Below are 27600 nucleotides of genomic sequence, written 5' to 3'. Positions count from 1 at the left end.
GCTGATTAGAAGGACATGATAGCCCCTCTCAACCTCTTGTGGAATTGAAAAGGCAGAGTTAAGGGTTTTCCTCCAGCGACTCAAGGGGTCTGTCTCATGCCAGGAGGGTAAAAGAAAAACGGCTGCCTCAAAAGGACCCTGACTGGACAAAAAGGCTGTGCTTCAATTCAATAACCCTGCCTTCTTCATGATAAGTTGAAGGGTGAAAACAAGCATGAAGAAGGAATACAGGTGTTGGTGCTCCTACATCCAGCAATCTCCACATTAGGAAACTGCAGAATGCCACAGGCCACAGAAGACATCCAACAGACTTCCAATATGGTACCGCAAATCTGGAGCACTTAGAGAACCTTGCCGTTCCAATTAAAACCTAGTAAAAATCAGTATCCCATTAACTAATTATTGACTTTAAGTAATAATTCCATAATGAGAAAAAGTAAGACTCAGTGGGGAATAGCCAATCCCAGGAGAGAATATAAGAGCACGGGGAAGAGCCAGGCAGTCAGCTTTATAAAATACCTACAGCCGCATGGGTACAAAAGCGGCTGGAAAAGTGAATTTAGTGTCTTAGACAGGAAGGGAGCAGACATGCGTGCTGAGACTCCATGGATACAAGGGGAGATTGCTGTAGAGAGCAGCTCGGGAGACGTTGCTGATTGGAAGAAGGAAGTGTAAGCCTCAAGAGACTAGAAGGAGAGATAGAGAACTGCTAAACTCTAGACAACCTCAAATAGGGAGGCTGACTAGAAGGACCTGGCATCCCCTCTCAAGGTCTTGTGGAATTGAAAAGCCAGAGTTAAGGGTTTTCCACCGGTGACTCAAAAGGTCTGACTCATGCTAGCAGGGCAAAAGATTAAAAGCTCCCTGTAAAAGGACCCTGAATGAAAGCGGGAGAAGTACTAATTCCTGAGAACTCGAAAAAGATTATACAAAGTACAAGCACCACTGGGTCTGAATATAGAACTTCAGAGAACCGAGAAGGACTCCAGAGAACAGGTTTACAGAAAAAACTCCAAAGAAACAAGAAAGAATTCAAGGTTTGAAGGAAGAGTCCTAAAGTGGTTCTTTACAGTAAGTACTTTAGGTAGGTAACACCAAATGGAGATACTATATGCTAGATTTGAACTTTTTCGTTGAATGAAACCTGGATCTTTTTCTTTTTCTAGATTAGGGCTAGCCTGGGCCATCACAGGACTTTGAAGTATGGGATTTGGACATTGTTTGGCCACTGTGCTAGAAGCCTTTTGTTAGAGTAGGGTGTCCTCAATAGGACCCAAACATATTGAAAATGGTGGAAAGACTAGACAATTCCAGAGAACTGGGTTACCAATTCGACATTTATGTTGTGAGGAAAAAGGGGCCTGTCAGAGCTCAGCAGGGCGGTTGGCTGGCTATGGGATCCAGAAAACTACAATACCCATGACTACATGGGGTGTGGGAGTGTGCCCATGCGCATGCTGCACTCAGGTACTCAAGCTACTTCCCGGCCCATGCTGCTTGTATTGATGATTTTGGGCATGCAGGCAGTAGAGAGGCAGCTCAGCAGGAGTGAGGAGGAGATGCTGCCCGCACTTCACTTTTCTGGGGGCTCAGCAGGGATTTCAGAGATTGTGGCTTGTCCGCTCAATGTGGGTGCTACATTTGCCTGGGGAGGTGCAGTCTGGCCCCCCCAGGCCTCAGGTAAGTAATTGCTATGAGTGATTGTTAGGGGAGGAGACGGGGAGAGGTGCAGAAGCTCAGAGTGTGGGCAGATTTGACACAGCGATACTACGAATGGAATGAGTTGAAGCTTGTGTAGTCTGAAACATTTCCAGGAGCAACCTGGGCACAAACCTGCGCTCTCATGGCATGCTATGTTGTCTGTTACTTCTTATTTGTGTGTGTTTTCTGGAGAGACATACAGGCCGCTTATTACCTCAAAGAGATCAGTGGTGATAGCAAGCTCTGGGTGACCGCACTAATGAGGGCAGGGGAGGAGGGAGCACACTGTCTGGAAACACCATGGCTACCCATGATTTATGTTTCCTGACTTTCCAGGTGCTTATGTTTGTGCTATTGCCATGTGCCTATGTTTGTACTATTGCCATGTGCTTATGTTTTGTACTATTGCCATGTGCTTATGTTTGTCGCTATTCTAGCAAACGAATGTCTAAAGGTTAGGTTCAAGGAGGTAATTTCTCAATTAAGAAGGAATATCTTAGGTTAATCTGGAGAAAGGTCTAGCTACAGGAGAGTTTTCCTACAAGGAGGACTATGGTCCTTATTCATTTTTATGCTATGTGAGTGTGTTGTCTTCCCTTGCATTCCCTATACCTATCCATTTTCACAATCCCTAACCCTTTTTCCAGCTTACCCTAAACACTCCCTTCCCTAGCCACAACTTCTCCCTAACCCTCTTCCCGCCATTGGCTGCATCGAGGTTACCTGTTGGTACTAATCAGGAGCCTGTGTCAACCAAGGTGGAAGGGGTCAACTGCATTTGGCTTCCGTGGTCATAAAGGAGTTGTGTGATACCCCAGGGGTGTGACATGTGTTTTCCTTCTTGGACACTGTTTTTAAACAAAACCCCTTTTGATTATAAAGGCTTCCCCTCAGTGCTATAAGGGTTTGGTTCTGCCCTCCCTGGAAAGTCTTCTGATGAACAGATTATCTCCCAAAATAGAATCAGTTCTTGATTCTCATTTCTAAAGGCTTCTCCTCAGTGCTATAAGGGTTTGGTGCTGCCCTCCCTGGAAAGTCTTCTGACAAACAGCTAATCTCCCAAAATAGAATCATTTCTTGATTCTCATTTCTCAATAAGCTTCCGTGCTTGCCAGTGGGAAGGGCACCATATTCCTTATTTAGAGTGTGAAAAGAACCATCTATCTTATTATTTTATTATTTGTTTATTGTGCATATGGCTTTAAATCAAATCCTTACACATCACAAAATATTAAAAGAGACAAAGTAACAATTAATCAAGTTACAGCCCTGCATAATTCCATAAAACAACACAGTTATTAAAATTCATTCAAGTATCAAAAATATATCTCCTAAACATTGTATTGCAGCATTTGAAAAAGAGAGTTTTATACCTATTAAAATCCTATTCCAAAAAGATCAGGCTCATACAATCGTAAATTAGTAAAAAATCTGCCAAAGTGCCTGTGCCAAATTTCCAATATGGCCTTACAGCAGTACGTAAATGGGCTAAGGTTTCCAAGCAACCATCTACTTTACACAGCCTACCAGATCTCTCTATTTTTGACAATCCCAATCAGGGACCCACTGCCTCCATGGTCAATTTAAGATGAAATCTCAGTCGCAGAAATTGAAATCTGAATTTAGGACATACAAATGTATTCACACATGGCTCAGCATCATCAAGGTTTTTTTTTCCCCTGGATAAAGTACCAGAAAATAGACTATAGTTGCCAACAGCCTCTCTTTTCCTTTAACAGTTGGCCTCCCACAGAGCTTTCTTGACCATCTGAAGAGGGCAAAATACCATGTATTATTGAAGTGAGGCATTATAACACAGGACCAGGAAGAAGTGGGCCAGTCACTATCTTCCTGGATGGATTACAAACAACGAGCTGGGTGCCATATCCCTGTGCAGAGGAGGTGTGACAAAGAAGCAGCCACTACTGGGATTCTGGGAAATACCAGTTTACTCACAAGGCAGAATATACTGACACAGTACTATTGTGATCTATTCCAACAATGTTAGTTTAGAATTTTCCCAGAAAAGGTTTCCAAGTTGTGTTCTAGATAAAACCCTCAACCCTAAAGGTGTTTGTCCCAACCAACTCCTCTGCTTAAATGAACATCGTTTGAATGATTTCTTCTTGATGCCATGTGCCAGTACTCTTAAAGCACAACAGTGATCACATTTGCCTCTTCCTTCTGTGTATCTGATCCTGTGGAATTTCCATTCCCTCTAAATAGGCAGCATCCTAGTGACAATCAGTATTTAGGTAAGGGACACAGGCTAAATCCCAATAGAAATGTATACACTAATCAATGCCTCTACATGAGCAAATGATTGACAGTGGGATTAGGCCCCTAAAGCAGGCTAGCTTTAGTCCAATCAACTGTGGTATTTTAAATTACCTTTAAAATAAGGAATCTCCCACCACTTCTTTAAAACATCTTTTGGACTTTAACCATTGAAGATTTCATTGTACCTTGTTGGGAGAGCAGTCGTTTCCAAAGTCATCCAGTTGTGAGGCGAAGACAGCTATGATATGACATGATAAGTCATTTAAAACAAGCCTGTATTCAGGTTTTTGAAGGCGTGGCAAGACAAGGAAGTGGAAGACAAAGGGGGGAAAAAAACAACAATCTCACTAAGCATTATGTCATCCAGATCGTGCAAGGGGAAGGGAGGGGAGAAGTGCAAGGGGGAAGGAAGGGGAGAGTGCAATAAGCACGTTTAAATGAGTGCTGCCAGGGTGGCCGGCTCTAGTAAGTGGAAGGAGGCAGGGGACTGTAGGGTTGCAGATAAAGTCCCTAATGCGCGGTAGGTCCAGAGGCAGTGCATGGGGCTACTGGTCATGCAGGAGCCTGATCTCCATAAGGTTCACAGGGTGGCCAGGTAACCAGTTAGCACAGCAGAACAAGGGCATCAGCGGGGGAGAGAGAGAGAGAGAGAAAGAGGGAGAGAGAGAGAGAGAGAGAGAGAGAGAGAGAGAGAGAGAGAGAGAGAGAGAGAATGAAAGCAGAAGTGAAAAGGAAGGTCTTGAGTTCCTTCTGGAACCAGAGGTGGTCCTGCTCAAGGTTGATAGATGCAGGGAGGCTGTTCCAGAGGGAGGCACCAGCCAAGGAGAGAGATCTACCCCCACTCTCTACCTGGAGAAGTGTCTGACCCTCAGAGAGTTGTAGGTGGATGAGCAAAGGGCTCAAGTTGGTCTAAGGCAGATGCAAGCTCTGCTCACTAACCATCCTTGTGGATCATTGGGGGTGAACAAGACCTGCCTCTCTGCCAACCACAATGGTACCCAGGACCTCACCATATTGGAGGACCCCTGTTGTTGTGCATACATGTTTAGATACTTGGGGTTTCACCCTATGTTAACCAGGGTAATTCAGACGTGGACCCCTTGCTCATTGTGCGCACAGAGCTACAGCTTCACCTCACTGGTGAGGTCCGACTAGCCCAAAAAACATGTCTGGGGTTGCTATTGGTACTCTTGTTCAGAGGAGAAGTCCCTAGCATTTCGGTTGCTGGACTGCCCAAGTGGAGGGTCCAGACTGATATGTAAATGGGTATGTCTCCTCTATGAAAGGTACAGGGAGCTAAAACGTGGTTATAGACCCTCCCGGGTGGGAACCTACCCAGAGAACAGGTTATTTGGCCATGTTCTTTCTCAGTAGAGGGGCTACCAGACTTTTTACACATATCTTTAGGGACTTGGAGTTTCACCATAAGTTTCACTGGGTATTCCAGACGTGGACCCTTTGCTCAGTGTGGTTAGAGAGGCACCAATTCACCTCACTAATGAGGCCCGGCTAGGCCAAGATACATGTCTGGAGTTGCTGCTGGTGCTCTTGTTCAGAGGAGAATTGCAAAGCATGTTGGTGCTGGACTGCCCAAGTGGGTGCGATCAGACTGGTATGGAAATGAGTATTTCTACTCTGTGAAAGGTGGAGTGAGCTGTAAACCTCCCAAGTGGGAACCTACCAAGAGAACAGGTCATTTGGCCATGTTGGTTCTCAGTAGAGAGGCTCCCAGACCTTTAGCACACCTGTAGTTGTGTAGCCGACTCCCCTGTGTTTGGCAGACCAAGAACAAGAACCCTGCGTATCTCTGGAGTGGGCTCACAGCAACAGGAGAGCAAAGACAGCTGGGATCTTAGTGTTTTTGCTGTTGACCTGCTTGAAGACGTGTTTCAAGAACCGTTCGACACATTTAACACATCAAGACCCTGCAGTGCTGCCTTTTGCACTCTGCCAGTGTTTGCATCGCCTGCACAGCACCAAGTGTGGTTTGGCGCTGTTGGACAGCCAAGAACCACAAAAGGTACTAGTGACTGCTAACTGCCCCCTTTGATGCATTGTTGGGCCCTGGTGACTGGTAAAGTCACCTTTATCCCTTTTGCACCCAAGAACATATCATTTTAAAGTACATTGCGGTTATTACTCGCCTCACATCCATGATTTTACTCATAGTGCTGCATCTTACTATCTTTGCTTATTCTGTGTTCTTTCCTCAGGGGTAGGTTTTGTGTACTGTTTTTCTAGTTATCTATTAGTGTACATGGTGTGTTTACTTAAAGTATATATATTTTGTTTGTAACCTTGATTGGACATTCCTTTATTTTGGACTGTTCGACTGCACTGTTTGGTTTGCTACTGAACCACATGCACACCCCTCTTGAGTGTATACCCTTTCCTCAGCCCACGTTACCACAAAAGGCAGAGGAAGTATGTCGCTACTGTGCAGGGTCGGATTGGCCCGTGGCTGGGCCGAAATCGTCCCTGAGGAGAGGGGGCCGGTTTCTGGCCATGCCTGGCCCGGTTTAGTGAAAAAAAATGAAAACAAATATATATATTTTTTCAATTATTTTTTTCTTTTCCAAAAAGCCTTTCATCCTTCTTAGGTCGATAAATGAGTACCAACACAGGTTGTGTGATATTGTATGCCTATTTGTCCTATAAAAAAAAGAGCTTAAGCGTAAGTGCTATACAATAACATATTATCATTTGGCCTTGGACGTCTGCTTGGATTTAGTGTACTTAGGAACAATGCTATTTGATGCCACTTCCTGTTTTGTAAAGGGGTGAAAGGTCATGTTTCATCACTTCCCGGGATGTCACTTTAGGGTGGGGTAAAATTACATCACTTCCGGTGATGTCATCAGAGGTGAAGGGTTGTGAGGTGAGGGGGGGCCACTTTTTTGAGGCGAGGGGTGGGCCGCTCTCTTTTGGGTGACTGGGCCTATTTCTTGTCCCAGTCCGACCCTGCTACTGTGCCTGTTTTACCTTTATGATTGTGTGGTCTCTTGGTTTGTAGAAGTGTGACGGCTGAGTTGGCGCTTTAACCCCTACTCATCCTTGTACTCCTGCAGGGCAGAAATCAATTCATCACATTGAGCATTATCAAAATCAGGGCCCTAATTTAGTCTGTGCATTCAGTACAACGAGCGTTGACTGACCCTGGATGCTGGGAGAATGCAGATGTGAGTTACTCCTGCATACTTAGAGGAGACAGCTAAGCTAGTCTTGGTATAATCTAGAGCACACATTTAAGTGATTTTTTGTATTATTAAGAGTGGCGATCCAAGAAACTCTAGTAATCAGCCCCCAAGCCACAAACCCTACATTTTCAAAGGATTCTGTGGTGGCCCCAATGAGCACAGAACACTGGATTGGGGGGTAGAGGTGTTTATTTGGACACCTTACATAAACAAAAGGGAAGAGCAGGTGCTCAGAGTTCATGGAGTGGTACTCACAGTTCAGTCCTATTGCACCAGTGCAGTTAGTCTTACTGCACTGATATTTACACCCTCTACCTTCTAGCTTGCTAGAGCTCCCACACGGCTTATTGTCAGCCATGGAATTACGCTCTACAAGTAAAGGGACCTACTTATGATGCAGGCTTCATTTCAGGAGCTGATTCCCAGCTTCAAAGGAGGAGCGGTGAGGCACGGCCGTCCCACTGGTGCCACGCTCCATGCCTGTTGAGTTTCCGGCTCATTGTGCCCTACTTTTGCATAGTCTCGTGAGATCTCAGCTCTTGCAAAATCTCGCATTTAAGGTTCTCACATACCTCTTTTCCTTGGAAAAGCTTTGTCCTAGTCCATGATAAAGTCTGTGAATTTGGTTGGCTTTATTCTTTCCTTTTGGGGGTCGATTCTGGTCAATGGATGCCTTGGGAGAATGAGTGTTCATGCGAGATGTGCCGCTTGGGGTTTGGTCCGCTGAGGTCGCTTCTCTGTGTATTTCTCTCGCCAAGGGTGTGGGGCTCATAGAGACGCTCTCACTTTGGTTTTCTTCTTCCCTGACTTCCATCTCTTGCTGTTGATGTCTGTCAGTTAATCCGCACAGGTCATTGCCATCTCCCATTCCCAATGAGGGGTGGGCTGTCAATGCCCTTTTCTTGTACACAGCCAGCCTTTCAAGGTTCTACCTTTTCTTGTCACTGGCATAGACGTGGTTGGTGTCTTTCTCTGTGACTTCTATGGCTTGGCTTTACTTGGAGCCTGTTAGGGTGTCTTTGTGAGTCAGCCATATCTTTACTAGGTCCCCTTCATTGACGTCCGTGCAATGTGCTACTTTGCGCTTATCGCTCTGTGATTTTATGATCTATTTGCTCTTCTGTAGTCTAAACACGATTTCACTCATGTCGATGTCATTGTCCTGTCTGACATAGTGTACCCACAGCGATACCAGTGTGGGTGCAGCCCTTCTCCCTCTTAACATCTGAAAAAGCAACATGCCTGGAATGGCATTAGGGGTCAAGTGATGCGCCGCCACAGCCTCTTTGACTGTCTTGTACGGATTCATGCCCGATGCACATGCCAGTTTTAGGGCTCCCTTGATGAATCAGTTCACCCTTTCTACCAGCCTGTTGGCTTCTGGGTGATACAGGCTTGCTCTCAAATGTTGGATATTGTGCTTCTTGAGAAAGCTTTCGATGTCTCTAGAAACTAATTGAACTCCATTGTCGGTCACAATCTCCTTTGGCAGTCCTTCTCTTTGGAAGACTGAGCTGAGTACTTCAATGACTGTGGCTGTGGTGATGTCCAGCACAAATTCAACTTCCACCCACTTGGAGAGGTAGTCCACCATCACTACCCCATATCTGTTGTCACTCGACATGCAATCCAATGGGTCAATGAAGTCCAGCCCTATTGAATATCACACACCAGCTGGAATTTCTGTGGTTATCATGGGTGCTTGCCTGACCTTTAGCCGTTTGTCACTATTTGCACATTCATGTCACCTCTTAATCATTGCCCACACTTCTTGATCCATGGCTGCACACCAGTAAGCGTTGCGCACTCTGCGTTGTGTCATATTGCTGTGCAGATGACCCGCATAGGCTCTACATAGTACAACTTTGCCCCTGCCTCTTGGAGGAATTACTTGGTCACCTCTCATTTCTAGGCCATCCATTTCTGCGATCTCGTTGTTGACTTTCCAATATAGTTGCAGACCTTCTGGGATTGATCTCTCTTTGGGCCAACCTGTCTGCCACTTGGCCCAGGGCATCATCGTGCCTCATTCCTCTTGCCAATGGGACTCGCTCATCTCCATGAAGTCCTTGTTTCTTAGGTCTCCTATAGATGCACCAGGGATTCGTCTTTCAGGAAGGTGGTACCTGGGGTTCTCCGATCCAGTAACCTGGACATGCAATCCGCTTGGGTGTTCTTCCAGCCGGCAATATGGGTGATCTCGTATGTGTACTCTTGAAGTTTGGCGGCAATTCTTGCTAGGTGTAGTGCTGCTGTCTTTGAACCCCCGGGGCTCAACATGTGCACAAGGGGTTTGTGGTTGATGACCAGGTGGAATTTGATTCCCCAAGACCTGAAGTACTCAATGGCCCAGGCGCACACCAGCCTCTCCTTCTCGTCCGTGGAGTCATTTTTCTATGAATTTGACAGTGCCTTGGACACAAAGGCAACTATATTTTCTGTGTCCCCCCTTTTTTGGGTGAGGGTGGCACCCAAGCCATATGCAATGGCATCCATTGTTATGTACGTTTCCCATTCAGGGTTCAATGGTTTCAAACACGGGGCATGTAGAATTCTTTTCTTGATTTCGGTAAAGGCCGCAACTTGCTGTGAGTCCCACAAGTACTCCACTCCTTTCCTCAGGCGCTCTTTCAGGGGAGACGTGACCTCTGAAAATCCAGGAACGAACTTTGCGTAATACACTGCAAGCCCCAGGAACGACCCAAGCTCATCCTTTGAGATCAGGGCTGGGGTGCAAACTATGGCTTGAAGTAGGTTTTTCTTGGGGCTCATCCCTTTATTTGAGATCCGGTAGCCCAGGTACTCCACTTCACGTACTTCAAATATACATTTTCTTGTGGCAAAGGTGAACCCCTGCACTCTGTAGCTTCCCGAGGACTTCTCTTGGCACCCTGCTGTGGGCTTCCACGTCCTTGACGTACATTAGGATGTCGTGCTGGAAATATGACACGTTGTCGGTGCCGTGGAGCAGTGAGTTCCTCATTCTTTGGAATGTTGACATGGCTGACGACAAACCGAATGGCATGCATATGTTTTGGAATGTGCCAAATGGCGTGATGAATGCTGTGAGGGGACGTGAGGTCTTGTGTAGAGCGATCTGATGATAGGCATCATGCATATTGAGTTTTTGAGAAGATTTTAACTTCCTTCATCATTAGGATTAATTTGTTGATGCTGGGCAAGGGAAAACTGTCTCTGACCACCTCCAAGTTGAGGACACGTAGGTCTATGCACACTCTCAAGTCGTTTGAGGATTTCTTTTTTAGAAGGACCACCGGGCTTAGCCATTCGGAGGACTCAATGGTCCCAATTGTGCACTCATTCACCATTTTGCAAAGCTGGGATTCCAGGGCTGACCCCGCCGTCGCCGTAACGGGCCTGACCTTGTTTTTAACTGGCACGCCATTGGTTTTTAGGCAATTTTTGCGCATGTAATTTTTTATCTTTCTAGGCGTTTCAGAGAACAGCAAGAGCAATTCACTTCTCAGATCTGACGCTCCTCCTGAGGAGACCAGCAGCACTTGTTCAGCAGGGCTGGGGTCCAACCAGATACTCAGTTTGTGGCGGTCATCCCATCCCAGCACTGCGTGACGTTTGGTACAGAAATAGACTGTGGTGCATTTATCCTTAAACTCAAGTTTTGCTTTAATGTAGCCCAAAAGGTCCACGGTGGCTTCCCCAAAGACTGTGGGCTTTTGCTTGGTGCTTCTAATCTCAACCAAGTCACGTCCTACCATGTCTTTTTATATCTAGATGGTGAGGATGGTCAGGTCAGACCCCGAGTCAGCCATGACACGTGTTTCGTTTCCATCCACCTTCACTATGCAATGGGGCTTCTCCCTTCTGGCGCAAGACGAGTTTACCATGATTACCATTGGCCTATCGTCTGGTTCCTCCTCATCGCTCGCCCCTCTGTCTCCTTTGATATGGGTCTCCCGCCACGTGCAGGCTACAGCAACATGACCAAATCATCTACACCGGGACTACTCTTTGTTCTTTGCGGGACAGTCTCTATCGTTGGCCAGATGCTTGGTGCTGGCACATCTGTAACACTTTTGGGATTCTCTCCTCTTGGGTCCTTTCTCTTTGGTAGCTTATCGTGGCTGCCTGTCTCTGCGCCCCTTCCATTGCACAGCCACCATTTCAGGTGCATGCGAGTGTCTGTCAACTTCTCTGCGCCTGTTTGATGTTTCCTCCTCAGCTCTCGCTATTTGATTTGCCTTGTGTAGCTCCTGGATGAACTTATCCTGGACTTAACGAGAATTGGTGTGAACCACCAACATGTCACAATAGACCTGTTCCACATTGTCCCCAAATCTGCACAGGACCGCCAGTTCTCTCATTCGGGAGATGTAATCATCAACCGGTTCCGCACCTTCTTGTTTTCTCGTATATAACTTGAGCCTGTGCAGGACCACATTTTCTTGGTTGGAGAACCTCTCAATAATATGGCGGATCGCTTCCTTGTAGACATCATCACCTTCGTCTATAGGGAGTTCATCCTTTGGGTCCGCAAATATGCGTTGCCCTTCAACCCCCATGGCATTCAGTAGCATGAATTTTTCCTGGCTGGCGAATAGACTGTGCCTCCCAACGCCTCCAAATATGTAGAAAATTGTGGCTCCCATTGTTGCCAGGAAATGGCAGGCCTGCCGGGGAATGGTGGAAAGCAGAAGGTGGAGTGGCGCCTTGCATGGTTGCAGTGTGGGTTTCTTCAGATCCTCGTCAACAATTATGTAGTGGCGCCAATGAGCACAGGACACTAGATTGGGGTAGAGGTGTTTATTTGGACACCTTACATAAAAAAAGGGAAGAACAGGTGCTCACAGTACATGGGGTGGTACTCACAGTTCATTCCTATTGAAGCAGTGCAGTTAGCCTCAATGCACTGTTAACACAGTGGATGATATTTACACCCTCGACTTGCAAGAGATCCCACTAGGCTTATCGTCAGCCATGGAATTATGCTCTACAAGTAAAGGGACCTGCCTTTGATGCAGGCTTCAGTTCAAAAGCTGATTCCCAGTTTCAAAGCAGAAGCGGTGAGGCACGACCGTCCTCCTGGTGCCTCGCTTCGTGTCTGCCGAGGCTCCGGTTTATTGCACACTTCTCGCGTGTAGTCTCGTGAGATCTCAGCTCTCGAGAGATCTCGCGTATCCGGTCATCATAGATCCGTATATTTTTTACACTCGCCGATTCGCCAACACAAACATTGTTCACAAAAACATACATTTTTTAGATGTCCCAGTGCACTCCTGGTCAGAATTCCCACTTTTAAAATGGTTTCAACATCACTGAGTACAAATGATAATCTGTATTCTTCACTTCTGAAATTCGCAGAGCTCACATTCACATTAATTAATAGATGTGATGCGGGGTGTGTTTAAGATGTTATGCATTTCACCACATAAGGTTCAACTAGGGGAACCGACTTATGAATTTCTCGGGGGGAGCCCAAATACAGGAAGTGACATTACTGGCAGTTATAGGACCACAAATTTGCATGTAGTCGCCAACTTGGTGCAAGGGCGTGCAGGGGGTGGAGGTGCGTGCAGCGCAGAACAGTGGACACATTGGCTAGCATGTACTACATATACTAAAGTCAAGTAAGAAGGAGATTTAAGCCTTCGAGTTGCATTCCAGTAGGCCATCACTGCCCCTACTCCACCCCTCTATAATCATCCAGATTGTAGTAGCCCTCAAAAGGCAGAGCAACACAACTAGGATGGGAGAACGAAATGCTGTCCCATCCTGTGAGTGTGTCAAATGTCAACGCAAAGACTTTGCGGGTGCCTCCTACCTTGGAGCACAATCTCACTAATTTGGTGCAAATCTCACAAGTGGGAGCATGGGAATCCCCTGCGTTTGTGTGGGCTGCTCACATGCTCACTTCTTCAGTGTGAAACTCTGGCCAAGGCTCTTTGGGCAAGCATTCAGGATGGGTCTCACACCTATAAATAGTGTGATATATTGAGTGGGCACCTCACTCCTTGGAGCATAGTATCAACCGTTGCTGGTAATCTCACAACTGAATGTACAGTTTCACTCTTGGTCATCTCAGTGACCCCATGTATATTAATGGAGTCAGTCTCCCATCTGGGAAGACAATTATATTTCTGTTAAAACACTCTGATTTGTCACTCCAGTTTTCTCAATCTATAGATCCATACCATATTCATTCAATGTGTGTGCAGGGGTGATAACTTGTGTCTGAGAGAGCTCATTCTTTCATTCAGGAGAGATAAAGGGGTTACAACCCCCTGTATGTGGGATCAGGCTCCTTTTTCCCCATGGCCCCTCCAGAAGAAGTGAGCAGGTTTTAAGAGCCTGCTGATTCTGCTATTCGACAGGCTCGAGCCTTCTATCCCTTGCCTCATCACGACTCCCAACATCCTGAGCGGCAGCTTATGGATAGCAGGCAGCTCCGGACATGCCTGTTGCCAATTGAATGTAGACAGATCTACTATTTAGACACTGGGAGAGAGCCATGAATCCACATTGGTGGTGAAGAAGCACTCAACATACAGAACACAATGGTATAGTGTTGCAGTCCTGCTGAGAAATGACAATTCTGAGCATGTGAGCAGTAGGCTGGATCAGTGCTGCCCCATAAAAGGTGTAGAAGCCTCTATGAGAAGTGGCAGTACTGTCTCAACGGTGAGAAGTGTCGTATTTTCACATTAACTATGCTTAAGAACTTTGGGTTATTGAATAGTGCTGCTACATTCTGAGTAATTCCATCCCTTTAAATATATGAGCTCTTGTATAACCACGAAAGTGTTGAGTTATTCTGATTATGACAGACTTGCTCAATGGTTCTGGTTCTGCATCATTAAATGTACTTCAGATCTTTAGAGTATCGGAAGGATAGCGCAGGGGCAACGTGCTCGCATTGGAAGCAAGACAACATAGAGCAACACAGGTTCGATCCCTCGGTCTGCGCAACACAGGTTCACTCCTTCGGTCCTCACAACACAGGTTTGCTCCCTCGGTCCGCTCAACCAAGGTTCGCTCCCTCAGTCCGCGCTTAGAAACCTCTGGGTAGTACACGCATTGGGCCTCATTACGACCGAGGCGGTAAGTTACCGCCTGGGTCGTACCCTTACCACCATGGTGTAAACTATATTTACACCATGCTGGATGGCGGATTTACCGCCCCATTCCAAGGTGAGTGGGGCGGTAAATCCCCATTTCCCATTTTACCCTTCCCCATTCCCATTTTTGCCCCATAGGACATAATGGGAGTGGGGAAGGTGCTAATTACGCCACCGTAAATTACGGTGGCGTAATTAGCACCATGGTCCCTTAGCGCCATGGATTTTAACGCCTGCAAAAAGCAGGCGTTAAAATCACCATGGCGCTAAGGGACCTTGTAATCAGGCGTTAAGGGTCGGCGCCGTTTACGGCGCCCTTAACCCCTTAACGCCTGACTCGTAATGAGGCCCATTATAAATAACCAATTAAAATAAAAAGAAATACATCTGTTGAGAAGTGCTGGGGCCTTGTCAATAAGAGTGTGGCAGCTCAACTGAGAGGTGCTGATGTTGTCCCATCAAAAGTATAGCAGCCCCACTAAGATGAACTAGCATTGGGCCTCATTCCGAGTACGGCGCTAACCAATGGCGCTATTAACGCCTTGGTTGACGCCGTACCCGGACCGGCAGCGCCTTGGTGGATGGCGGAATTACCGCCCCATTCCAAGGTTGGCGGGGCAGTAATTCCCCAATCCCCATTTACCCTTCCCCATTCCCATTCTTGCCCCATAGGGCATAATGGGAGTGGGGAAGGCGTCAATTACGCCACCTTAAATTACGGTGGCGTAATTAACATCAAGGTCCCTTAGCGCCATGGTTTTTAACACCTGCTAAAAGCAGGTGTTAAAACCTCCATGGCGCAAAGGGAACTCGGAGTATGGCGGTAAGGGATTACCGCCACCGCTCTCGTTAGCGGTGGCCGCTATCCCTTACCGCCATACTCGGAATGAGGCCCATTGCCTCAACAAAAGCATAGTATTAACGCTTAGAAGATTCAACAATTATAGAAGCCCTGTTACAGCAGTACTATCCGATCAAGAGTATAGCCAGCTAACTGAGGAGTACCAGCATTGCCCCATTTCAAATATGTCAGCTCTACTAGAAAGTGCTGGCTCATATGCCTCCGCTCCCCGCCCATAGCATTCACCCTCACCACGTGGACACTCAGAGACATGCAAACAGTCTCATTTGCCCTCTCCCTGCCCCTGCTCCCTGCCCCCTCCCTCGCTTTGCATCTGTACCTCCATTTCTAAAAATCCTTCTGGGTTGGGTGTACCTCTACATCTGTTCACCCCTCTTGCCAAGAGGGGTGCACAGATGTACAAATACACCAAACCCAAAACGATTTTTGGAAATTGAGGGAGAGATGCAAAGCAAGAGCCTCTTGCTTTGCATCTGTCCCACAATTTCTAAACATCGTTTTTCCCCGGCTTTTACCCAGGCCGCCAGAGAGAGACACAGTATGGATGGAACAAAGGGCCATCCATACTGCGTCTCTTCTCTCCGCCTGGGGGGCTCAGCCACGACTTCATTCTGGCGGTGGGCGCCGCAGTCCCCCGTACTCGGCGCCCCTGGGCTCAACATCACTGTTGCCACGCACTCTTTTACCCTTGTCCGTCCATCAGCATCTGCTTCGTTCGAACAGACCATGTGGAAAAACCCCTGAGAGCGCTGTTGTTACTTGAACTGTACGTGTAATGTACACGATGAGTCTCATTCCTCCCCTACTGCCTTCCATAAGTGCGACATATGTCCACGGACGCCTGCAGGGGTCAAACTTGGTTGCACTAATCTCACATGGCGGTCAGAGCGAAAATACGAGAACGCAAGTCTGGAACCTGCAATGAGAAGTGTTTCCTGTCCTTCTGAGCCCCAAATGCATCGTGTCCGTGACGGAATTCACCTGCAGGCGATAATATCGGAAATAATCTCCCACTCTCGGAGCATGAGTTTCCTTTGATGGAAACGTAGGGATTTCTTCTCACACAGCCTTGCTGCCCAATGATGCAGAAGGCAGCGCTTTATTCTTCTCACAGAAACAAGTATGAAATAAAACGAACAGCCCTGATCTTTGTGCTCCCACGACACTACACGTACGCGACCGTCCTTTTCCATATAGATTCAAGATGGGACTAGCACAGAGCGATACTCTCTTCAGCATCAACACAAGAGAAGCATGAATAGCCGCCATTGATGTATTTAAAGTACGTTATAAGGTTTAGCTCTAGACCGAAATGGGTAGGAGCCAATGACGTGTATATTTACTTGTGTAGCAATCCCTAGTAAAAAAGAAATCCACTTTTTGGATTGTTTTGGGATTGCTTCTGGCTTGTTTTCAAGCTGCAGATTTTTTTTGGATTTATTTTGGATTTTTTGGGGATTTGGGGACTAATTGGCAGGCAGGCATTTCTAAAGGATTTATTTTGGAGTTTTACTGACTTGTTTCTCAGTAAAAACAATCCACTAACACTAATTGGCAGGCAGGCATTTCTAAAGGATTTATTTTGGAGTTTTACTGACTTGTTTCTCAGTAAAAACAATCCACTAACACTAATTGGCAGGCAGGCATTTCTACAGGATTTATTTTGGAGTTTTACTGACTTGTTTCTCAGTAAAAACAATCCACTAACACTAATTGGCAGGCAGGCATTTCTACAGGATTTATTTTGTATTTTTTTCATCTTGTTTCTCAATAGAACCAATCCAGCAACACTACACATTTTTACTGCATTTATTTTGGATTCTTTTGCAAGCAAGGCTACATTGGAAGATTTATTTTTGATTTTTTCCAACTTGTATCTCTGTAAAAACAATCCAGTAACATAGACACACATTTTTACTTCATTTAAATGTTGGAAAAATAATGTCAAACTGCACTTAACTAATTTCTCCAGTAAATAATGCCCAGTCGCTATCATTCAGGGTGTATCAATTTGCAGCAATGGGTAGAAGGAATGCTAACACCTCGGCCATCCCATCTCCCATCGCGCCACCTGACTCGCTGGATGGTGGCTGACTGTCTCCTGCCTGCCACCCGGTACAGCTGTACCCCTCCTCTGTGCTCCTCTGTTTACCACCCCTGGCTGTATATCTGTTCTGTTACGTTTGAAAAAAAAGAATGCACCCGCAATTACTATTTTATTTCTTTCTTTTATTTATTGGATACTTTGTAAGTCCCCTACACATAAAATGGTGTTTCAAGGCACCTCAAGACAAAATAAAGGGGGCAGGAGAGAACAAGGGAGAAAGATAACAACATTCCGGCTATGCCTTGTGACATTTGGATCATTGGCAGCAAACCATGCCTGAATAGCCTACTGTCTCTACCCCAAACAATAAATACTATGTATGGTACTCTTAAATAATTTACATTTCTTATGCAGATGTAAGTAAACCAAGCAGAAAAGAAGCAGAAAAGAAATAATATGATTACCAGGTGGGGCTCGTGGCCGGCACTTGCTTCTGGCAGGCACTGGGCCACGATGGGGGGTTAGGCCAGAGTCCTAGGTGAGGCTTGTGCTGGCCCGAGCTCCGCTGGGATCTCCTAGCTCTAGTCTCCCCACCTAAGAAAACACTCCTTTTGGGTTTAGCTTTAAAAATGCCATATCACAGTGAGAAAACATGTCCAAACTGGATGTACAATGTAGGCCAGTCTTATAGTCAGGCCTGGCTGAAGAGGTATGGGGGCCTAATTCAACATGATGGTTGGGGGACCCTTTGCTTACAATGCAAAACAGTCTGAGGCACCTCAGAATTTCAAGGTATACTAGACTGGGGGCAGCAAGATCAAAATGATTTTCCCATGATAAGACACTTTAGGGAAGTGGTGAAATCAGGATTGGAGTCCAGTCTTGCAATTAAAGTACTTAACCACATATCTTCCCAGCTACAGCTTGTGGACATGTCTGGGTTTTGATGGAGATGGCTTAAAAAGTATGCAAATCACATGATAAACCACGCTGACAAACATTTCCTTATAGAAATATGTGTAACACGAAAAAGAAAAAAAACACAATTTTTGTTGCCCCAACCCATCCTCCTCCCCATTTTCACTGGAAAGCTACAAGTACCAGAAGTAATATAAGCCTAATCTCCAAGTAAAAACCACTGAACAGGTTATCATGCCATGTTCATTCTAGAGAGGAGTGCCTGCTACCTTTTTTGTATTTTTTCAAGGAACTTGGGGTTGGTCATCCTCCATTACCTGGGAGAACACAGACGTGGACCCCTTGCTCACTGTGCTCAGAGAGGCACAGCTCCACCTCACTGATGGGACCCAACAAGGCTGAAACACGTGTATGGGGTTGCTGTTGGTACTCTTGTTCAAAGGAGGTTTGCCTGGCATTTTGGTGCTGGACTGTCCTTGTGGGCGGGACAAAGACTGATATGCAAATGGATATTCCTCCTTTGTGAAAAGTACAGTGAGCAAAAAGTGATGGCTGCGGACTCTCAAGTGGGTAAAAACCATTGAACAGGTTATTATGCCATGTTTATTCTAGAGAGGTGTGCCTGCTACCTCTTTTGTATTTAAGCTCCATGGGGTTTGCAAATGTGCTTAGACACACAACAAAATGTATTTTGTGGTAATAATATGGTCACCTACATTTAGTCATTGTTTGACTAATAAAGAGAATTTAATTTAACTGTGCTGTTCATAACAAAATGTGTTTTAAAAAAGAGTTTCTGAGGAGAGTGGGGTTAAATTTGCTGGGTATGCACTCTGTTCTATGTATAGTTATGGTATTCTGTTAAATGTCTTAATTTTGACACCTAACCACAGCGTTTTAAATGAGTGCTCTTTCCTGCTTATTTAGTTGGGAGTCGGCTTGTTTTGGGCTTCTTTTGCAGGGTCATTCAGCTTTTTTTTCTCAGGCCTGGCAGCGTGGGCAGCAATGGCGGCGGAAGAAGAAGATACGGTGGTGGCCGTGCTCCTTGTGGGCATGAAAAACTGGATAAATACCATACAAGAGGTAAGTGTGCGCACGTTTAGGGCACCTTTATTTATGTGGATGTGTATCTGGACACAATCTGGAGCACTGCGCACTCCACGAATATCGAGGGGCATGGAGGGGAGATGCGGGAAAAAAATAATCTGACTTCAAAGTCATGCCGGAAAGGAAGGAGGCTCTGACGGGCCTGTTCTGAGGCCCGAGGGACTGCCGAGGGAGGTTTAGAGAGGAATTCAGGAGGTGAGCCCCAGAGCAGTGTGCTGATCGAGAAACAAAGTTAACCCGTCATCACAAGCAGGCGCACTCCCCATCTAACCCAGCACAACTATGAACTGGAGATTTATGGCACAGCCGGTTCCACGTATGTCTCCTACTCCCATTTCCAGGGCAGGGGCACAAACTTGCAACTGCCGTCAAAGGAGCCAACTGTAAATATATGTCAACTGGGCAAAAGAGAATGGCAGTTCAATCTCACTGCTGTCTTTGAACGCAAAGCCTATCCTGTGTCATGCGTTACTTATTTACTTCCAACTGTTCAGCGCGCCATTAAAACCATCTAAACGCTGCGCCTGAGGGTTGAACACTAAACAGTTTGGTACCACAGTGACCGGAGCTGGATCTTTGAAGAAACCGTGCATGTATTGTAAAAACACATTGCAAAATGTTGCGGCCATTGACCACAGTACTGAAATTGCCAGAATCAATGACCCTGTAGAAGGGTCAGATGGGGTACTGGGTGTCACTGCCTGTTGGATCAAAGGACAGTGGCTCAGAGCAGGCAGGCAGCACGTGCATGGTCGAGAAACCCAGGTCTAAAAGGATGACTTAAGAGACCATCCTGGAGTCATCCGATGATCATCAAACTACATTAGAAGTCATTCCCACATCATCAGAAGTCATCACGCTGTTAAAGTCATCAGCAAATGTCTCAGAATGGTGGGTGATGAATTGGGGATGGGTTTAGGATGACTTGCTGATGATGCCAACATCATCCCTATTTTAGAAAACTCTTTGTTCCTGATGATTTTAGGATGACTTGCCGATTACGTCAAGAGCATCAACAGGTTTGCCCCAGATGATTCTGGGATAACCTGCTGATTACTTGAAGAGCATGTTTGGCCCTGATGATTTGGGGATGATTCTGGGATGACTTGCCGATTACTACAAGAGCATCACCATGAAACATGTTTATGTATCGCAAACTATTCTTAAAATTGGGCTTTTTTCGCTGCCGGCTGTCCCCGGGATAACCACAAGTTGGCGCCCCTGGTACTGGGTGCTGCACCGGGAAACATCCAAGATGTATTGAACATGTAAAACAAAACGTTTCATGAAGTAAAATATTTCCTGATATTTGTTCAGATTCAATATAGCCTGCATACGAAAGGAACACAATTGTAAAAAAAATAATACTTGTTACTATTTCAGTTCGTGCACACCATACTCATGTGTCCAGCAAATGGCACCTTCTAAATACGTTCAGCACTATGACTATTAAAACACTATTTGAAATGCATACACAGCCAGTCTTACTGTTTTCGCTTGTGCAACATATAACCATTGTCCCCATTTGTACCCTGTACATCAAATTATATATATACTGGATAAGTGAACGAACTTGCTGTTGTTTGATGGGCTGATTTCCTGAAATGGCGTACGACCACTATATATATATATATATATATATATATATATATATATATATATATATATATATATATATATATATATCATGGCCTGCTGTAGCGGCCATGTAGTTATGGTTAAGTTGCTAAACCCATAGGAAATTAACCATAACGTCCCCTTAACAATGTTTTTATTGAATGAATATATATATATATATATATATATATATATATATATATATATATATATATACACACACACACACACAGCACTGTGTAATAAAAATGCGTATCCGGGACACACAGATCGTTGAAAACGTGTAACTGTCCTAATTTTATGTTTGCATTCTGGGACTTGTAGTCTTGCCGTTGTAATGGCGCTACAAATCCCGGAATACAAATAAAAAAATATATAGGCATTGCCCTGTAGGCCAGTCCAGGCCTGGCAGCATCCTGGCAATGTAGACATGGCTCTCTTCATATGAAATCGTGCAGGTCAGGGCATGGGACCATTGGTGGAGGGCTTTGCAGTTCCCTCACTGGGCTGTCTCCATGTAGCCTACATCTCGGGTCAGGTTGCCTTGGCAGACCTGCTGGGCTGCAGGTGCTCCATTTTTAAAATGTAAACTGCTTTTCACTTTACAGAAACATGGGCCCAATTCTGAAGTCCATGTAAAATTGGAAAAGTATTGTTCCTTGGTGGAACAACACTTTTCCTAAAAGCACCGTATTCTGTGAAATTAAGAATGTGGGGGTACAGACATCAAAGCTTCCAGTGTCCCTAATATGGCCTGACAATGGCCATAGTGCCTCTGAGGAGTGCAGGACAGGCACTGCCTGGGGATTCTCCTTGCAGAGCGCAAAAAGGAGTTAAAATACGGTGCCTGTGAGGTATCGTTAACATCTATTGTGCAAGTCTTTCCTATGTAAGCTGCACATTTCCCAGATGGCTGTACCACTTTTCTGATTTACTGAAAGCATAAAGACACTTTTGTAAGTCAGAAATGGCAGAGTTTTGAGAAATGCTCAGAAATTAGAAAATGGCAGTTTTGAGAAATGTTCAAAGTGACACCTGAGAGAATTGTGTCTTTATTTAAAAGTTTTCAAGCTTCAGATTTTTTTTCCATTTATTTTGGATTTGGGGGATTTTTTCCAAGCAACGATTTGTTTGTCTTGGGCTGCAGGAGTTTTTGGGATTTTTTTACTGACTTCTTTCTCAGTAAAAACAAGCCACTAACACTACTTTTTATTTTAACTTAGTATATGTGTGTTTTCTCTATGTTTCTGAATTGTGCTGTTTCTTACTTTTGAAACCCACTCATGGCGTTTACATGTGCGCTTGCTTTTTTCGGTTAATTTGGGTGGGTCAGCTTGTTTTGGGCTTTTTTCGTACGGCGATGCAGCGCGTTTTTTCCTTCCACCTGGGAACACTGGACACCAGCTGAGCAATGGAGGACGAGATTCGAGCGTGGATCATGCTGCTCGGATCGATAAACAAAGCCAGAATCATTGGGTAAGGAGCTGATGATGTACACGTTTTAGGCTTTATTTCAGAGTGAGCCTTTTGCAAAGTGAGGAGTGTGTCTCTCGGGAGTCAGACAGGTTGTGTTGATTTGTAGTGCGCGCTCGATCCCCACGTCCAGCGCCCCCATCCGCCTCCTTGGACCAGCGACGCCATTTCTCCGTGAGCCTCCAAGCAGGGAGCACTGTTGCAAACCCTTGGTGTATATCATATGTTCTCCTGCTAAAGGCCGGCACAGTGCGTTTATCTGCAGGACACCGGGATGTTTTCCTTCCCTGGATAACAGGCTGCTGGCACATTTCATTACTTTCACACGGCGCAGCTCTAACCTGCTTTACAAGTGATATTAAAGCAGGCTAGAGCTTTACAGGAGAACATATAATATCACACGTGTCTGCAACATTGTGCTCCATTGTTTTCATACGACTTCAATGATCCAGCGTCATATATGCCAGCTATGGCTTTTGGGAGTTTCAGTCCAAAACACATCAACGTACCATGCAGCTGCAATTGTACTCGGAGCTGGGATTGGGTGTATGTGTATCATAGGCAGTGTGGGAGGGAAGGGGTGCAGTGGGCGCGCCTAGACCTACTGCAATTGATTTACTGGCACAACTGCACTTTATCACAAAACCAGCTGAGTTTTCGGGAGGGGCCAATGTAAAGGACATGACGCATGGGTGGCACCTCAAAGAAAAGGAGCCTACATTCGTAAATCCTACTTTGGAAGCTGTGCAGTTAGAGCACCATCTGTGGGGTTAGATGGGGGGGGGGAGCTAATTTAATGAATATGTTGACCCAACTGTGCATTTTGAAAGCTCACTGAGGCCACGACTGTGTTCAAAACGACCACATCCCTTTCAATTTACCAGCATTTGGCTGTCCTCTAAGAAATTCATACAGATTAAGAAAGTTCGTGCATATGTAGCCCCTTTTTCCCCAGGTCTAACTTGGGAGCCTGCACTTGAATGGAACAATAAGTGGTGGGGTGGGGGGGGGGGGGGGTGGTTTGGAAAGATATCCACAAGGATAACCTGAGGCGTTTCACACAGTACACATTAGCTCTACATCGTGTGCCATCATCTGGGTGTAGTTGGTCACAGCTGTTTCACTGCATTTGGTGAAAGGCCGTTTTGCCAGGTTTTTTTGCTGCATTTTTGTTATGGGGTTTGGGGTAGGGGAAAATTAAGTAATTGTGGGTGTTGGGAGTGCGCCCCCATAGATAAATGGGGCAAAATGGGCAGGCGCCGTGGTGGTCCATCTCCCCTTGAATCATCTTTCCCTTCCCTGTTGATGCTCTACATTCATGGCTGCCTCTCCCTTGCCAGATGCCTTAGAAATATTGCCTCCTGCTTTCCTTAATCGGCTGTTGCAAGACCCCCCCCTGTGGCATGGAACATGCACATTCGCAACCACTGGAATGTAAACATGTCTGTCTTCAGCACTTAGCAATGGCTGGTTTGCTTTCGTCTTTGCAATTTTTTTTGGCAAATGGCCTGAACGATGGCCCATGAATGCGGTTGCACATTGATGGTGCCATTTCACGACCAGGTCCATTCCACTGAATGCCCAGCACCTCTGAAAAGCTGGTGGAGATGATTGATCAAACCGCAGTCGCTTTGACATCTGTGCAGAGCCTGCTGACGCAGGTTCGAATCCCGGCAGCCCCAAACTCAGCCTTTTATCCTTCCGAGGTCGATAAATGAGCACCACACACCGTGGGTAATAATAAGCAGCACTCGGATACCCGAGGGTTCGTAGCACTATATAAATGCTAAATTATTATTATTATCCTGGTTCAGTTTGTTCGATCAGCCTGACAAAAGCACAATGTTGTATTTGAACAGCAGAAGTAGTTATAAAGCAACATACATTTGAGTAAAATGGTTATTCTTTAGGGCAGGGGTGCACAACTGATTTTGACAGTGGGCCAAAAGTACCTTACATGATGGCTATAGTGGGCTGAAAAGTAAATGTGGGCGGGGCGGTAGGCGCAGCAGGCGTGGCAGGAGGCTTGGCCCCACCCCTCAACCAAACACTATGCCCCATGGCGCTCAACCAAACACTATGCCCCATGGCTCCCCCACCCCTCAACCAAACACTATGCCCCATGGCCCCCCCACCCCCAACCAAACACTATGCCGCATGACACCCACCCCTCAACCAAACACTATGCCCCATGCCACCAAGCATGCACCATGCATACATACTCATACAGACCCAAACCCCCCCACACCCAACTCGGCACACAAACTCACAAGCATACACCAATACACTATGCACCCATACAGACCCGAACTCCCCACCCCCCAACTCAGCACACAAACTCACAAGCATACACCAATACACTATGCACCCATACAGACTCGAACCCCCCCACCCCCCAACTCAGCACACAAACCCACAAGCATACACCAATACACTATGCACCCATACAGACCCGAACTCCCACCCCCAACTCAGCACACAAACTCACAAGCATACAGACCCCCAACTCACCATACAAACTCGCAAGCACATTCAGGCAGACCCGACACACACCCCACCGCTGCATCTCAACATACACTGAACTTGCACACAAACACATTCAGTCAGACCCGACACACACACCCCCTCCGCATCTCGACACACACTGCACTTGCACACAAACGCATTCAGTCAGACCCGACACACACCCCAACCCCGCATCTCAACATACACTGAACTTGCACACAAACACATTCAGGCAGACGCGACACACACCCCAACCCCGCATCTCAACATACACTGGACTTGCACACAAAAACAAACATTCAGGCAGACCCGACACACACCCCACCCCCGGATCTCAACATACAAGCAGCACAAAGATCCAACAAACACACACGCTCGGAAGACAACAAAGACTTTCCTAATGGAGGGGGCCGATGCTGCTTGCGGGCCGCCCTCCATTAGGAAAGTCTTTGTTGCTGGCGGGCCGGACAAAACGGCATGGCGGGCCGCAACTGGCCCGCGGGCCTTATGTTATGCACCCATACTTTAGGGTATATCCTACTTTTTTCATCTTAACACTTCCAGACTTGTTCAGTTGCTTCGTTAAACTGCTTTGTGGCTGAAGGCAGACCTGGTTAAGACATTTTTTTTTATCACAGCAGTAGTGGGTTTACAACTCCAATTAAGTAATTAACTCTTAGAATACTGCTTTGAAAATCACAGGCAGGCACTTTAAGCGCAGCCACTTTAAGCGCAAAGTCTGATAAGGCTTGATTAAAGTGAGCTCAAAGTTCCCATAAGGAGGTATTTTGGGAGGGGCAGGATCTGGGTGTAAATGGCCATAGGGATTAAAATGACCATGGGCAGTCAATATTTCGGCAAATAACCAAACGCCTACTGGCTTTGTGTGCCTAGGTGTTCACCATTTCAGAAGTTCAGGTAAGACTGGCACCTGCCCGAGACACTTCCATGGGTGGGTTCCTAACGAACTTCCTTACTTGCTGGGCTGTGTCTGGGTACCCATCTGGCTCCCTGCGCTGGTTCCGGGTCTTGGTAATTGTCATTAGAATGCGTACTGTATTAAAATGTGTAATATTAATATTTGTGCTATTATTTCAGCATACTGGGACACAGTGGATTCCTGTCAGCAGGTAGCAGTTGAGCACTGCTTGGAACTGGCCGTTCAGTGGATATAGAGGAGGCGGACAGGAGCCACAGAAAAAGTTTTCCCGATACAAATCCCAACCCTGGTCCATCAACTGCATCAGAGGTAAGTGCCATTAGAGTTAACCAAAAGTTGGTTTGTGCCCTTATGAAATAAATAAATGCTTTTTCTCTATCCAAATACTATCGGTTGTAGGCTTCTGTGTCTCCACCCCAATCTCAAACCCTCCTCCCCAACATTCCTATGAAGCCATAGGGCTTCTAGACGACTGTGTCAGAGGGTGGGAAAAGGTAGCTCAAATACTGTGGCTCATGTATTAACCGTTTATTGTCCATCACTCATTATATGCCCACATGCAAACATATTGCTTTGTCCATTACTTATGACCCGTTAAGCTTCAAATGTCATAGTGGTGTCCTATGTTATTTTTTTAGATTGTTACAAAAGCAAGCACGCACATAGTTAAATTCCCATAGGTATATAATATCGGCATCAGTTGGCCCGGGAGCCAAATTTAGCTCCTGGTAAGCATGGTGTAAAGCTAACCAGGCTCTTCAAGGCTACAAACAGGGCTAAATAGCCCCCAGCTCCGCTCAATTTCAAACCCTGTGTATTTGTTTTGCTTGTATGGCTCCTTTACCAATGCACTGTCCATGGGGGAAACACGAGATTGGTAATTTCTTCACAATATACCAATTATGGAAAGAAGATAAACGGAGAGCCACTTCCTGGGGAAGTGACACTAATCTATATTAAATTCTAAGGAATTGCCATGGTTTCAACCAGATTTACAGCTTTGAGAAATGTAGTAATTCGAATTACGAAAGCACATTAGAGGGTGTACAGTGAAAATTCTCTATGCTTTATTTCTCACAGCCATGTGTCAACCAAAAAGTACTTTGCTTGCTCTTTTCAAACTTTTTACACAAATCTTTTTTGCATTTCAGAATGTATCCATGTTAAAGCCAGGGAAATGGGCTTTCCAGTACTCTCTGCAACCGAGTGCAGAAAAGCCCTCCAAAACAAAATTGGGAACTACCGGATGAAGAAGGAGCCAAACCTCGTCTTTTCTACACAAGCGTAGTTCCACATTCCCTTGCTCTTTTGCCTCGTCCTGGATACTAGTGTGACTCCCTGGACTGGTTCTCTTTCCCCTCTCAACCTTGCTCCCTGGGCTGGTCCCCACCGGACTCGCTTGCTCCCTAGGCTGGGCCTGTATACTCGTGTGACACCCCTGGACTGGTTCCGTGTCCCCTATCACCCTTGCTCCCTGGGCTGGACCGAACCTGACTGGTTCTGGGTCCCCTCTCACCCTTTATTTTTAAATTGTGAAGCACCCGTGTTTGGGATTGCTACAGTTGTGTTTTTGTGCTATGTACACAGTGTCCGATTGAACCTCTGCCTCTTTTTAATAAATATAGTCGGGGAAAAAAAAACGTGTCGCTTCTTTTTAAATATAGTTTATATGCCATTACATGGTCTTGACTTTCATGGCCATTTTACCTAAATGACTGTGACCTAATTAGTCATCACTATTGTACTAAAGGCAATTCAAAATGCAACTCTCTGAAATGGGCAGCAATTAAGCCACAGTGACGCTTTTAAAGCCCAATTCAACAAGGTGCACCAAATGTGTTTTTAAGCATTTCTTTTCA

The 27600-nt window shown here is 45.9% G+C and overlaps 1 long non-coding RNA gene across 1 annotated transcript; it reads left to right on the top strand.

Annotated features, from left to right (window-relative positions):
• The first annotated feature begins 22160 nt into the window (after window positions 1-22160).
• Window positions 22161-27381, top strand: LOC138503579 (uncharacterized). Its single transcript, XR_011279668.1, has 3 exons — window positions 22161-22299; window positions 25900-26050; window positions 26893-27381. It is a non-coding gene; the product is annotated as an uncharacterized lncRNA (long non-coding RNA).
• The last annotated feature ends 219 nt before the right edge of the window (window positions 27382-27600 follow it).

Source organism: Ambystoma mexicanum, chromosome 11, assembly GCF_040938575.1.
Source record: "Ambystoma mexicanum isolate Mex_15411 chromosome 11, UKY_AmexF1_1, whole genome shotgun sequence".
NCBI classification, from domain to species: Eukaryota; Metazoa; Chordata; class Amphibia; order Caudata; family Ambystomatidae; genus Ambystoma; species Ambystoma mexicanum.
Note: the sequence above shows the minus strand (reverse complement) of the source record. Positions and strands in the feature narration are given on the sequence as shown.